At 42.2% G+C, this 13,693-nt stretch overlaps 1 protein-coding gene and 1 long non-coding RNA gene across 2 annotated transcripts in view; one reads left to right on the top strand and one right to left on the bottom strand.

Annotated features, from left to right (window-relative positions):
* RPS6KA5 (ribosomal protein S6 kinase A5) overlaps positions 1 to 13,693 on the bottom strand; it is a 175,390-nt gene that overhangs the window by 161,194 nt on the left and 503 nt on the right. The window lies entirely within an intron of this gene.
* Positions 9,903 to 11,976, top strand: LOC115301019. The gene is made up of 3 exons (XR_003912943.1): positions 9,903 to 9,932; positions 10,684 to 10,699; positions 11,719 to 11,976. It is a non-coding gene; the product is annotated as an uncharacterized LOC115301019 (long non-coding RNA).

The raw sequence follows: 13,693 nt of genomic DNA, 5'->3' as shown, positions 1-13,693 counted from the left end.
TAAGGTACCTGTGGGCCCCCTGCCTGTTTTATGTTCAGCAGGCAGTTGGGAATCACTGAACAGAAACTCACTGAAGACGGCTACGCTGAAACTAGACTTGGATAGTAGTTCAAGCCACGATGATGACTGATTTCCCAGGACAGTATGTACATTTACAAGAAAAGGGGGCTGACAATAGACGACCAATGTCTACGAGACATGCAGAGAGATGGAGGCCGGGGTCAAAGAACCAAGAGGAAGGGCAAAGTGTCCCTGGGTAAAGGGAAGATGGCGGCAGCACTTGAGCACCAACTGCTCTGAAAGAGGTTGAGTAAAACAGAGGCCTTTCCACTGGATGAGGAAAACAGGGTGACCTTAGTGACTTCAGAGGGGACCGTCCTGCTGGACGGATTGGGGAGGAAGCCCTCTGCACATCAAAGAATGAATGGGAGAGAAAGAAGTAGAAACAGCTGTATAAACTGCTCTTTCAAAAACTGGTGAAAAAGAGAACGATAGCAAAAACTCGAGGGCCCCAGAAGTTTCTTTTTTTTTTTTTTCAACAAGACGATTCAAATGTGCTCCTGGGAAGGAGAGTTTGAGGATGAGGGATGAGGGAGGGAGAGAATGGGAGTAAGTTCTGTGAGGAAGTGGAAGATTTCAAAAAGAGGTGTGAGAGCACAATCTGACTCAATCATCTTCATTTAATATGCCTGGATTTATTTTTAATATGCCAACTAGGAAATGTGTATTTAGCATCTAATTTGCTGAGACCCGCCTAATAAAGTTATAAAACAACTTTTCTTATGAAATCTTGCCTTTTCTTACTCAATGCTACAAAAACATAAGCTTCTTGGATTAATTTTAGTTTCAGTCAAAAGGTGACAATTGTATGCAGTGAGAAACAAATCTTCCTCTGCTATTTTAGACCTTCTTTTCTTCTTGTCAGGGAGAACTAAATTATTTCTAAGACAATTTATCAGAGAAGCTCTAACTTTGGGGGGTGTCCAGCGTGGTATTCACAGCACATACATGACTCTGAAGTCGAAAATCTTCAGCCTCCGTCTGCAGGCTCCAAGAGCCCTGTGCCAGGGAGTATGTGAGAGCTGGAAAAAACGCTAAGTAGTTAGCACATCAGGTTCCTTTCAAGTGCCAGGTGGTAAGCTATTCCGAAGCTGTTTAGATTTGTGGCTGGGCCTCAAACCATGTCTCTGGACAGCATTTTGCTGGAGGCAGAACAAAGTTATATTTAATATCTGTGTACTTTAAAACAATGCTGCCCACTTTTCTCTGATTGCCAGGGTCACTTACCTTGAAGACTCACTGTACTCTCGGTGTATAAAACAGTCATGTTTACTTATCCAACTGATTTCGGAATGGCGCGCCTGAGCCAGCACGAAAACAGAGTCAATAAGAAAACAAAATGCTTACAAAGCAGTAACACACAGCCTTTTTTTCCAATACGCGTACCAAATAAATTTAACTTAGAAGAACTGAACTAAATATAAAACACTTCAAAAAGAAGAAAAAGAACATTATGCTTACTAAGAATTTTGGCATGATCCAGAAAACATGTTCAGAGAACTGACCTCTGGGAGAGCACAGAAGCATTTCGATGGCTAGGCCTGAAAACCGCTTTTCCGTAAGTGGCTCTACAACGCCGGGTAAACTTCCATCTTATAGCGGGCACATTCTGTGTCAACTTTCTGCGTGTTTTTCTAGATCTGAGAGGGTTTAAAGGCCCAGAGTAACAATTTTTTAAACAATGATGTTCTTTTTTTCATCTTGAATAAAGAATTACCTTTGCTTCACAATCCATAGCAAAGGGAAAAAAATACGCATGAGCTCAAAACTCCCATATCTTCCTGCCACCAAATCAACAAACGCACCTGTATCCTCTCCCTCTTCCCTTTTATTATCCTAGAAGCGGTGGCATTCTCTTATCAGAGGCCAGCCTCTGCTCCCACCTCACGTCCCCTTCCTCTAAGGGACCCTGCTGCCGTCAGCTATCCACTCACGTTTATGGAGTTACAACCTCAATCTCTCTCTCTCTGTAGTGGATTCAGACTAGTGTTATCTAGCATGTTCTAACACCATGCACATTAAACAACCAAAAATACCCACCTCGAACCCCCCCCACCCCGTTCCTGTCTAAGTCTCTCTCTAATTTCCTCCAGAACCAGGTCTCTCCAAGTTGTTTGTCCTTGTATCCATTCCTCAGCCCATCCGCTCTGGCTTCTCCTGCCAACTCGCGGCCATGGCCACTCTAGAAAAGGCAGTGAGCTGGGCGGTCGGACCAGACATGTGCCCGTGAGGCCCCGTTCCTCCTGGACTTCCCCAAGGTTCTCTCCTGGTTTTTCTTCTGGCTGTTTCCCCTCCGTGTCCCTTTGCAGGGACCTCCTTTTCTACCCATGCTCTGAACTGTCAAGTTGTCCAGGGCTTGCTTCTGAGTCCCCTTCCTCTATCCATTCTAGTCTCTCCTAAGATGATCTCACCTCCACCTGGGCCTTCAATGTCACCTAAATCCCAGTGATGCTAGGATCATCACCTGCAGCACAGACATCTTTTCCAAGCTTAGACCCACACCTTACTAATGAACAAAAGCACAGTGACTTAGATGGCACTTGGGCCAGACTGTCTGGCTTTCGAAACTTGTTCTTCTACTTACTTCCTGGCTAACCCCGAACAGGTCAGGGAGCCTCTTTAAGACTCAGCCTTCCTGTCTGAAACACTGGGACGGTAATACTACTTGCTTCATAAGTTTATTGTGTGGATTAAATGAGTCGATGGAAGTACCTAGGAGGTGGCACACAGAACATGTCAAACATATCTCAAACTTGCTTTGATCCACATAAAACTGGATCCTATCTTTTCTGCCTTCCCCCACATAATCATGCCTAAAGCAGCACTCTCAGATGAGCCCCCCACGATGTTCTGCATGATCTCCTGCCCCCTGAGTGAATGAATAGGAGAACACCCTTGCAATAAAGGGATTGTTGCAGATGTAACTAAGGTCCCAAATCAGCTGGCCTTATGATGAGCAGAGTATCTAGGTAGGCCTGACCTAATCACACAGGCCTAGAGATTACAGAATATCTAGAAGTCAGAGAGTTAAAGCATGCGAGGCGCTTGACTGAAGATAGAAGGGCCAAATGAGAAAGAATGCAGATAGCTTCTACCAGCTGACAGAGGCCCCCCGCTCCACGCCAGCGAGGAAACCAGGACCTCAGGCCAACAACTACAGGAACGAAAATCTGCCAACTACAAGAATGAGCTTGGGAGTGCATTTTTCCCCAGAGCCTCCAGGCGAGAGTAGCATGGCTACCACCCTGTTTCAGCCATGCTGGGTGGACTTTTAACCCACCCAACTGTGAGCTAATAAACAAGTGTTATTACGATCCCTAAAATTGTGGTAATGTGTTATGTAGCAATGGAAAACTAATACGCTATCTGAACAAAGAGCACCTTCACATTTGTTCCAGCCAGAACCCCCCCTGGGAATACAACACTAAGTTCTGCTGATATTCTATCTCCTAAATACATCACAAACATATTCACAATTCTTAATCTGTTACCTGATCCAAACTGTACGTTCCGTCTGAACTTCTACTACAGTCTTGACTGGTTTCCCTTCACGCAGTCTTCCTGCCTGTTCTCCACACACGAGCGGGAGCCATTTTTTCTAGTGCAAAACTAATCTCGGCCTCACACTGCACTCAGGTAACACCTGAACGCCTCATCACAACCTTCAGATCGCTGCACAAAATGGCTCTGGCTAACTTTCCGGCCTCATTTCCTGTGACTCACCTGCTTGGATGTAATGTCCGAGGCACAGAGGCCTGTCTTCCAGAAACCCTGGTGTGCCGAGCCGCTTCCCACATTAGGACCATCTGTGTCGCTACCCCTGACTCACCACCCTGTGACAGCCAGGGCCACGGCTTGCATGTTACTATGCAAGTGACATGAAGAAGCCTTCTCTCACCCCTAACATGATGTCAGGCCACCCTCAGACTCTCTCACAGAACCCTGTATCTTTTTTTTTTTTAATGTTTATTTATCTATTTTGAGAGAGAGAGAACACAGCGGAGGGACAGAGAGAGAGGGAGAGAGAATCCCAAGCAGACTCTGCACCATCTGCACAGAGCCCAACGCAGAGCTGGATCCCACAAACCGTCAGATCATGACCTGAGCCGGAATCAAGAGTCCGATGCCTAACCGACCAAGCCACCCAGGCACCCCAGAACCCTGTATTTTTTCACAGAGTTATCACGACTGCAATCACATGGCTGCTTGTATGATTACGTATTTAAGGTCTTTCTCTCACATTTAGCTCAGTGAGGGCAGGAGCCATAGACTTTGTTCCTTGCTAAAACCCAGCATCTGGTACAGTGCCAGACACAAAGGAGAAATTCAACACTCCTTAATGCATGTGGTTGTTTCACCCAACTTACACATGGCAAAATTAGGTGATGAGTTTGATTTGGGTGTGTGCCGTTAGACTGGTCCTAATCCAGCCATAATGCATGTATGACAGACATACAAAGGACATATGGGGGCTGTTCACAGGAAAGTGTCGCTGCAAATCTGCTCGGATTCAGCGTTCATGTCCTGTTAAAGCATCGTATCTAGATCTGAGGTGCAACATTACTCTTATTGCATATCTTGAATAGTTTTTCCCTTAGGAAAAACATACAATTCCACTCCAGTATTGATGTGGTCAGAGGACAGAGTGCTTCCGCTGACCGAATTTTCCAGTTGATGAAGGGGTATTCCACTAACATAGAAAACGGCCTGGCACAGAGCGAGCCCTGTCTATGCTCTCCACCCTTCTGCTGACAGAATTCATTGCTTAAAGTGTGCCTCTATTTTATAAATTTCTCATTATTTCTCTCATTTTTATCATTTTCTTAAAAAATCAAAAATGCTATTAGTTAATAAAGACCTCACTTTTTTTTCTTTTAGGAGAAATATAAAAATAGCATGAACACCATATGACAAAGATCTTATTTAAGAAGCAAAACACTGAAGAGAAAGTCAAATATCTTTTCATAATGCCCATATTATTTGTGATTAGAATCATTTTCTTATATGCTTATTTATTTATGAAAAGATTCAAGGCAAAGTACTTGGATGAACGAAAGCATAAGAACGAAAACAGAAAAAGAAGGCAGATTAGAGGCAAAAAATGATACTAGAAAGAGACTTGAGATGCATGCCAGACCACAATTTCATGTGATACAGGCTTGAGTTGTGAATCTTTCTAGCACTAACTTGATAAAAGAGGGACCCACTTCACAGCGTTCCTTTGGAAAACAGAACAGCTGGTCAAAAGCAGCTCAGCTAGGGTTGGTACTGAGATCAGAAAGGAATGTCTTCTTGGGGATTCCTTAGAGAGGACACCATTCTGCTTCTATTAAGAAAAATACTTGTTACCATTTTCTACTAAAACAGTTGCTTCAATAACTGCCTGCTTCACATTGTTATCATACCCAATTATCCAGGCTTAGGGCAAAATTACCTCTTGGCTCACCCAATCTTAAGCAAGGTTTAATAGTTTCCTATTATTGCTGTAAAAACAGAAAGAAAAAAAAAACCCCATAAACTGCATGATTTATTAACAACCCAAATTTGTCTTCTTACAGTTCTGAAGATCAGAAGTCTGAAACTGGATCTAACCGAGCTAAAATCAAGGTGGTAGCTGAGCTGCCCACATTCCTTGGCTCATGGCCCCCATTCAGCAATGGCGTTACTTCAAGCTCTGTTTCCATGGTCACATCCCCTTCTCTGACTCGGACCTTTCTGTCTCCTCTTATAAGGACCCTGGGATTGCATGAGGCCCTCTTGGATAATCCAGGATAATCTCCCCTTTGAGGTCTCTTTGCCTCGTAAGGAAACATATTCACAGGATGTAGGTTAGGGCATGGACATCTTGGGGGACTTGGGGTGTCTTTATTCAGCCACACAAGACTCCACCATTTATCTCTTTGCAGTTACCTAAATTGTAAGGATGATGTCAAACACAGCAATGTAAGGCCAAATCTACAAAGCAATGGTAAAGCTTACCAATGGAGGACTTTATCAAATTTTTTTTTATGTTTATTTTTGAGAGAGAAAAAGAGCACAAGCAGGAAAGGGGCAAAGAAAGAAGGGGACAGAGGATCCAAAGCAGGCTCTGCACTGACAGTGGCGAGCCCGATGTGGGACTTGAACTCACGAACTGTGAGATCATAACCTGAGCCGAAGTTGGCCGCTCAACTGACTGAGCCACCCAGGCGCTCCAATCAAAAAGTTTTAATTCAAGAATTAACCTCAGAATTCTCTTAAGTAGCAAGTTCACCTTCTATATTCCAAATAGTTTGATATACAAAAATATTATTTACACAATTTTTTGTCAGGGACACACTGGTTATAAAAAGAAGCACACCTACACAAAAACTTGAGTGTGAAATAAAGTCACTGCAATACCAAGTACTGTACTAAAAATTGGGAACTTTACCTCCCTATTCTGTCTGCAGTCACAGGGAAGAATGTCTACTGAATGTTAAAAACAAACAAACAAACAAAAGGTGAGATCATCAGCTCACTCAATACTTTAGGAAGGTATTAAGTCCAGAGAGCTCACTTGATTTTTGGAGGAACAATTATGGTTGAACCCAAAGGGACATGGCTAGGGACAAACATAATGAAGGCAAGATTCTATTTTAGACCCTATTCATCTTCCTTCACAAACCAGAGGAATGTAGGAGTGCTCTCACCTTGGAGGTGCATAAAGAGATCTGTAAATCATTATGGAAGCTCAGAGGAAATAACTGTGACAAACTCCCCCTCCCACTGCATTCTGGGACTGACATCTCTCCATGATGGATTTAATTGTAAAGTTTCAATCAACACATGTTATTATGTTAGATTTTTCCCAAGAGGGGTTTTCACCAAGCATCAGCTTCTTTTTCACAGGAAGAGTTCAATCCTGCCCACCAAACCACTTACGTCTCCAGGAAGCTGAGGTTTCAAGATTCTTTCTTGCCCTGGAATGGAAATTAATGTTGGGTCTGATCTGACAGGAGACTTGCCACCGGAGAAGGCGCTTCTCCCCAAAATATACCTGAAGCCCTCCTGAATTAAGGACTGAGGACCAAGTGAGATTTATCCCAGGAATGCAGGACTGGCTTAACACCTCTGAATTAATTAATGTAATATGCCACACCAATATAAGAAAAAACAAACACGGCAGGATCATTTGCATAGAGGCAAACTAAGCATCTCACAAAATCCAATGCCTTTTCATGATTAAAATAAATAAATAAATAACAACAACAACAAAAAAAAACCATCCAAACAGACTAGGAAAAGAAGAGTACTTCCTTAATTTCATACAGGGTTGACCCTGTAAGAAGAATGAATAATCCATAGCTGACCTCTTACATAATGGTGAAAGACAATAAATGACCAAATCTTCCCCCCTAAGATCAGGAACTGGACAAGGACGCATGCTCTTACCAATTCTACTGAACATATTATACTAAAGGTTCTAGCCTGGGCAAGTAAGCAAAATAAATAAATAAATAAACAAATAAATAAAGGCACGCACATTGAAAAGGAAGAAAACCATCTCTGCTTGCAGATGATATGATCTTATAGGTAGAAAATCCTAAGACATCCACTAAACAACTATTAGAACTAATAAACTAGTTCAGCAGGTTTGCAGGATACAAGATCAACATACAGAAATAAATTATATCTCTACATACTTATAATGAACAGAAATCGAAATAAGAAAGCAATTGCTTTTATAATAACATCAAGAAGAATAAAACATTTAGGTAAAAGTTAACAAAAACATACACAAACTTGAACTCCAAAAACTACAAAATGTTGTTAAAAGAAATGAAAGAAGATCTAAATAAATGGAGAAACCTTCTATGTTCATGGATCAGAAGACTTACTATGCCAGGACGGCAATACTCCTAAAACTGACCTACAGGCTCAATGTGATCCCCAACAGAATGCCAGCGGACTTCTTGGCAAAAATTGACAAGCTAATCCTAAAATTCTTACGGTTATTCAAGGGACCCAGAATGGCCAAAATCAATTGGAAAACAGAAAAAAAATATTGGAGGACTTACACTTCCCAAGATCAAAACTCACTAAAAAGTTACAGTAGTCAGCACAATGTGGTACTGGCATAAGGAAAGAGAGGCTAGAAATAAATCCACACATCTACGGTCAATTGATTTTCCACAAGGGTGGAAAGACAATAAAATGGGAAAGAATAGTCTTTCAACAAATGGGTCAAAAAACCAAATATAACAGCTAAGACCATAAAACTCTTAAAAGAAAACAGGTATAAATCTTCTCGAACATTGGGTTAGTCAATGGTTTCTTAGATACAACACCAAAAGCCAAGAAACAAAAGAAATAAATTGGACTTCATCAATATTAAAGGCTTTTGTACCTATAAAGATACTGTAAAAACAAAACAAACAAACAAGCCACCTTATAGGAGAACATATCTGGTAAGAGACTTGTATTGAGAATATGTAAAGATTCACTTTCAATAATAAAAGGACAAATTAACCAGTTAAAAAATGGGCAAAGGGGGAACCTGGGTGGCTCAGTCAGTTAAGCGTCCGGCTTCGACTCAGGTCGTGATCTCACGGTTCCTGGGTTCGAGCCCCGCGTCAGGCTCTGTGCCAACAGCTAGCTCAGAGCCTGGAGCCTGCTTCGGATTCTGTCTCTCTCTCTCTCTCTCTCTCTCTCTCAAAAATAAATGCATATTAAATTTTTAAAAAATGGGCAAAGGATCTGAGGAGACATTTCTCCAAACATAGGTGACTGGCCCATAATCACATGAAAAGATGCTTAACATTATTAATTATCAGGGGTACACAAATCAAAACCACAATGAGATACCACCTCTTATTCACTAGGAGAACTACACACAAAACAATAATCACCAGAGTTAACAAGCATGTGGGGAAACTGGGGCCCTGGACCTTGCTCCTGGGACCATAAAGTGGTAAAACCACTTTGGAAAACTGACAAAGTTAAACACAGACCTACCATGTGATCCGGTAATTTTACTCTTGGAATGTACCCAGAAGAAACAAAAACATGGATCTACACAAAAAGGTTGTAAGCACATGTACACAGCAGCATTACGCCAAAAGGTGAAAACAACCCAAATGTCAGTCACCTAATGAACAGATAAACAAAACATGGCATATCTGTATAATGGAATGGTATCTGTCAATTTAAAAAAATGAAGGGCAGATACATGCTATAACATGGATGAATCCTGAAAACACTACATTCAGTGAAAGAAGCCAGTAATAAAAGGCTACATGCTGTAAAATTCTATTACATGAAATGTCCCTAGGCAAATGTACAGAGGCAGAAAGTAGAATCAGCAGTTATCTTGGGCGGGGGAGGGGGTGATAATGTGGAGTGGCTGATATAAATGGGCAAGACCTTTCTCTTCAGGGTGATGGAAATGTTCTAAAATTAGACTGTGATGGGGGTTGCAGAACTCTATAAATATACTAAAATTCACTAAATTGTACAATGAAAACAAGTGTATTTTATGGTATGTTAATTATATTTCAAAAACCCTGTGTCATAAATACTGCTGCCTTGCTCTTTTTCTCCACTTGCGTGTTTTGGGGGAGTCTGCTGGCACATCCTGAGGACATTCAAGCAGCAGGATGGAGAGGTTCCCGTGGCAAGGAAGTGAGGCTTCCTGCCAACAACATGATGGAGAGAGAGGTCTTTGAAGGGGACTCTCCAGCCCCAGACAAGTCTTCAGGCGACTGTAGTCCCGGCCAACAGGACTTGACTATGACCTCATGAGAGATCCTGAGTCAGAACCAACAAGCTAAGCAACTCCTGGGTCTCTGACTCACTGAAATCATGTTGTTTTAAGCCACTAAGTTTTGGGGTAATTTGTTACACAGCAATAGGTAGGTAACACCCCTTCCTTGACCATCTTCTTAGTGTTACGCTCTCTTAATGAAGGACATCTAAGGAAATGTCTTCCCAGCAACCCTTTCTCTTCTACAAGTTTGGTTTCACCCCCATCCACATGTTCACTACAGTAGCTGTCATGTTAGTAAATCATGAACCCATTCCCTGCCTGGCCTTCACGGAATGAGCTGAAAGTGAGCATCTGTCCAAAGCCAGGTCTATAAGGTCCTTCCCTGAAATGTTTATTCCTGAAGTTGTGAAAAAGGCAGTATTTCTCCAATACCGACAGCTGTAAGATGTAAGACTTGAGGTCTGTCAGCAACCATGATCTTTCCCATGTGGGAACAGGTAGGCAGCAATGGATAAGCATGAAGCCTTCACATAAAAACAAGCAAAGATTTGGGGTGCCTGGGTGGTTCAGTCAGTTAAGTGTCCAACTTCAGCTCTGGTCATGGTCTCACAGTTTGTGAGTTGGAGCCCCGCATCTGGCTCTGTGCTGACAGCTGAGCTGGAGCCTATTTTGGATTCTGTATCTCCCTCTTTCTCTGTCCCCTCCCCCACTCATGCCCCAGGGGCTTGCGTGCGCGCCCGCACTCTCTCTCTCTCTCTCTCTCTCTCAAAAATAAATAAACATTAAAAAAATTTTAAGAAACAAGCAAATATTTAAGATGGAGGGGATTTTTGATGCAACTCTGCCCTTCCAATGACAAGATCATATCTGTCTTGTAACCCCACCATCTAAACCAGCACTCAGGATTAAGAGGTAATGAAATATTTATTGAATAAATGAGTGGGTAAAATAATCCAATATATTTCCAATAATACCTCCCTCTTTTTTTGTGTGCATGCATGGCTGTTCAACAGAGAGACTTGATTATTTGAAACCTGAAAGTCCTAACCTCTTCTTTGCTACTTTTATACTCTGTACAGCCCACTGTTGTTATAATTATGACAATATACTGTAATTACTGGTTCACATGGCCTCCTCCCTTTCTATCAGAGGGCAAGACATTTGCTTAGTCATTTTTGGTATCATCAGTGCCATTGAGCCTAGAAAACAGAAGGTGTCAAGAAATGTATGCATGGCTGATTTAATCAATCCTTGGCTCTTCATTCTTCAGTGTTTATAATTAATGTCATCAATTTATCAACTACTTAATATCTACAAGATACTAGGAAATACAATAAACTGTTGGTTGTTGCTTGGTCCTGGATTTTCATCTATTCAATGAGTTCATTAAACAAATACTTGAGTCCATACCATATGCCAAGGTCTGAAAATGGACAAAGGACATGGTGTCTACCCCCAAGAACCCTACAGTCTAACACGGACAAGTAAATCCATTATTACAGTAGTACTGTATGTTAAAAGTTATTGAAGTAATATACACAGGCTGCCAAGGGGGGTCATGGGGAGTTTACAGTCCATTTCAGAAGGCAAGATATACACAGAAAAAGATATACACGCCAGCAGTGTGACGTAGGCTATTTACATGCAACCAACATCTCCTGAGTGTCTCACATTTCTTTAGCACTCTTCCAGCAGGGTCTCATTCAATTCTCCCATTTCACTGATGAGAGAAGTGAGTCTGAAAGAGTTGAAGTGCCTTGCCCAAGTCTACCCAGCGAGTAAGTGGTCAAGCTAGGTTGTAGAATTAAGTCTTCCAATTCCATGTCCAGCTATACCATGCTACTCAGTCTACACAACTGGAACACGTTCCATGTCTACATAAGTGGAACCCTTTCCATGTGACGTTCATTGCCTTTTCATTCATTCTACAGCATAGAGTATGGTGTTGGACACAAACGGGCAACCACCAGCTGCTGAGGTGCTATGGCTATAATGCTTGTCCACATTGTGAGAAGCGAAGGACCACAGCAGATCAAATTACTCTGATGCTTATTTTAGCATCACATGCTGACAAGAACGCAGTTGGCTGAAGATGAACAAATCTTTCAAGTTATGTTTTAACAGTATTTCTGACCACTGTATCCGGTCAGTTGTCCCAGTGTTCAGCAATAAATCAAAATGACTCTTCATTTCCTTTGACAGTTAACAGTACTAATGAACTCAGTATAATCTCACCATCTACCAGCAAAATTTCTAAAATGCACACTTGAAGGTGACGATTCACAGGGCTGGCAGAGAAGGAGAATAAAGCAGTACTCATTGTTTTCTACAAAACTAGCATTGTTTGCAAAACCCAGAAACTGACCAGTTGGTCTACTGCTAATAACAGACAGGGTACTCTTTGGTCACTTAGCAAAGAACTGCTCATTGCACCCTGGCCAAGAGCTGAGGAGTTATGTAGCTCTTGTGATACAGCACAATTCTACACATATAAATCAGCGAATTGTTACATAAGATTAAAAAAAGAAAGAAAGAAATTCAAAATCTGCACACCACAAAGCACCCGACACCGAGCCTGTCTGACACAAATCAGATTTTAATACTGAATAAATGTTTGCTGAAAAAAACTAACTTCATGGCTCTTTGAAAACACAAGTTGCCTATTAAATTGAGAGAGAAAAATCAAACCAATCAAATCCACACAGGTTATGTTAGGAATTCAAAAAGATTATGGTGTAACTAGCTCAGGATACATAAGAAATTCACAAAAACCAAAAAAAAAAAAAAAAATTCCACCAAGGTTTAAAAACGCTGAATAAGTAAACATGCATTTGACACTCTCTTAAATTAAGTTACCACACTGGCACTCTGTGGAATGCTAACCAGCAATCTCCTTAGAAATATCAAAAACTAAAAGAACAGGTGCCAGGTCTAACTTTACAATCTGTTCAAAATGGTAACAAGGTGTACTAGGTGTGCACCTGATGTCTACTGTATCAGCACGGTATCTACGTCTTCATATGCCAAAGAAGCTGAATCATAAACCTTAAGAGATGCTCACGAGAATATTTAATAGTAATAACAAACTCGTTAAATATATTAAAATGTATTGTCCAGAAATGAAAAAGTGTCTCTAATAGGAGACTGGGCTCCACAAATCTAAGCCCAAACTGTACTGATTAGTCAAAATAATCATTTTCCAAAATGAACAACTCGGACCCACACAACGAATAAAGTAATCTCACGAGTATGAACCTTGGGACAACTCTAGTGATCTCAAACGTTATAACATGAGAACGTGAGCGCTTAACCGGGCTAGTTAGTTGCTTTTACTTAGAGCTTGAAATTTACAGAACCTTCTTCTCAAGAGACCTTCAAAAGAATTCAAGGCCAAGTATAGTATTTCATGATAATTGCAAATAAAAGCACTCAGACAGATCCTGGCGCCCGCGATCCCTATCTACCTCACAAGACTCTGCACTCACGAAATTCCCCGGGGAACTGCCACCCTTTTATCAGTACAAGACCCCGGCACCTTAGGGGATGGTTCCACAAACCCCCCACCTGGACCACCTCTAGGGAAGGATAGGAAGGGAGAAGCAAGTCAGGCTCCCAAACAAAGCGTCCTTCGCTCTACACTGAGGAACAGTGTACTTTCGCCCGGGACGGGATGCAGTGACAGATCTGTCACCTGTGCGGGACGGGGGCGCCGCGAAGACAGCCTCAGAGATGAGTGCCAACAGGCAGCAATACACCGCTCCGCCGGCCGCAACGCCCCGCGCCTGCCGCTCATACCCGGGCTTGGGAAAACTTTCGGCCCGCGCATCCCTCCGGGGGCGCCCCCACCTGCAGGGACCCGGGGCTCCCACCCCGCCCTCGAGGCCCCGCCCCGGGTCCGCCCCCCGC

This window comes from Suricata suricatta, chromosome 9 (assembly GCF_006229205.1).
Source record: "Suricata suricatta isolate VVHF042 chromosome 9, meerkat_22Aug2017_6uvM2_HiC, whole genome shotgun sequence".
NCBI lineage: Eukaryota > Metazoa > Chordata > Mammalia > Carnivora > Herpestidae > Suricata > Suricata suricatta.
This window is presented reverse-complemented; position numbering and strand designations above follow the sequence as displayed.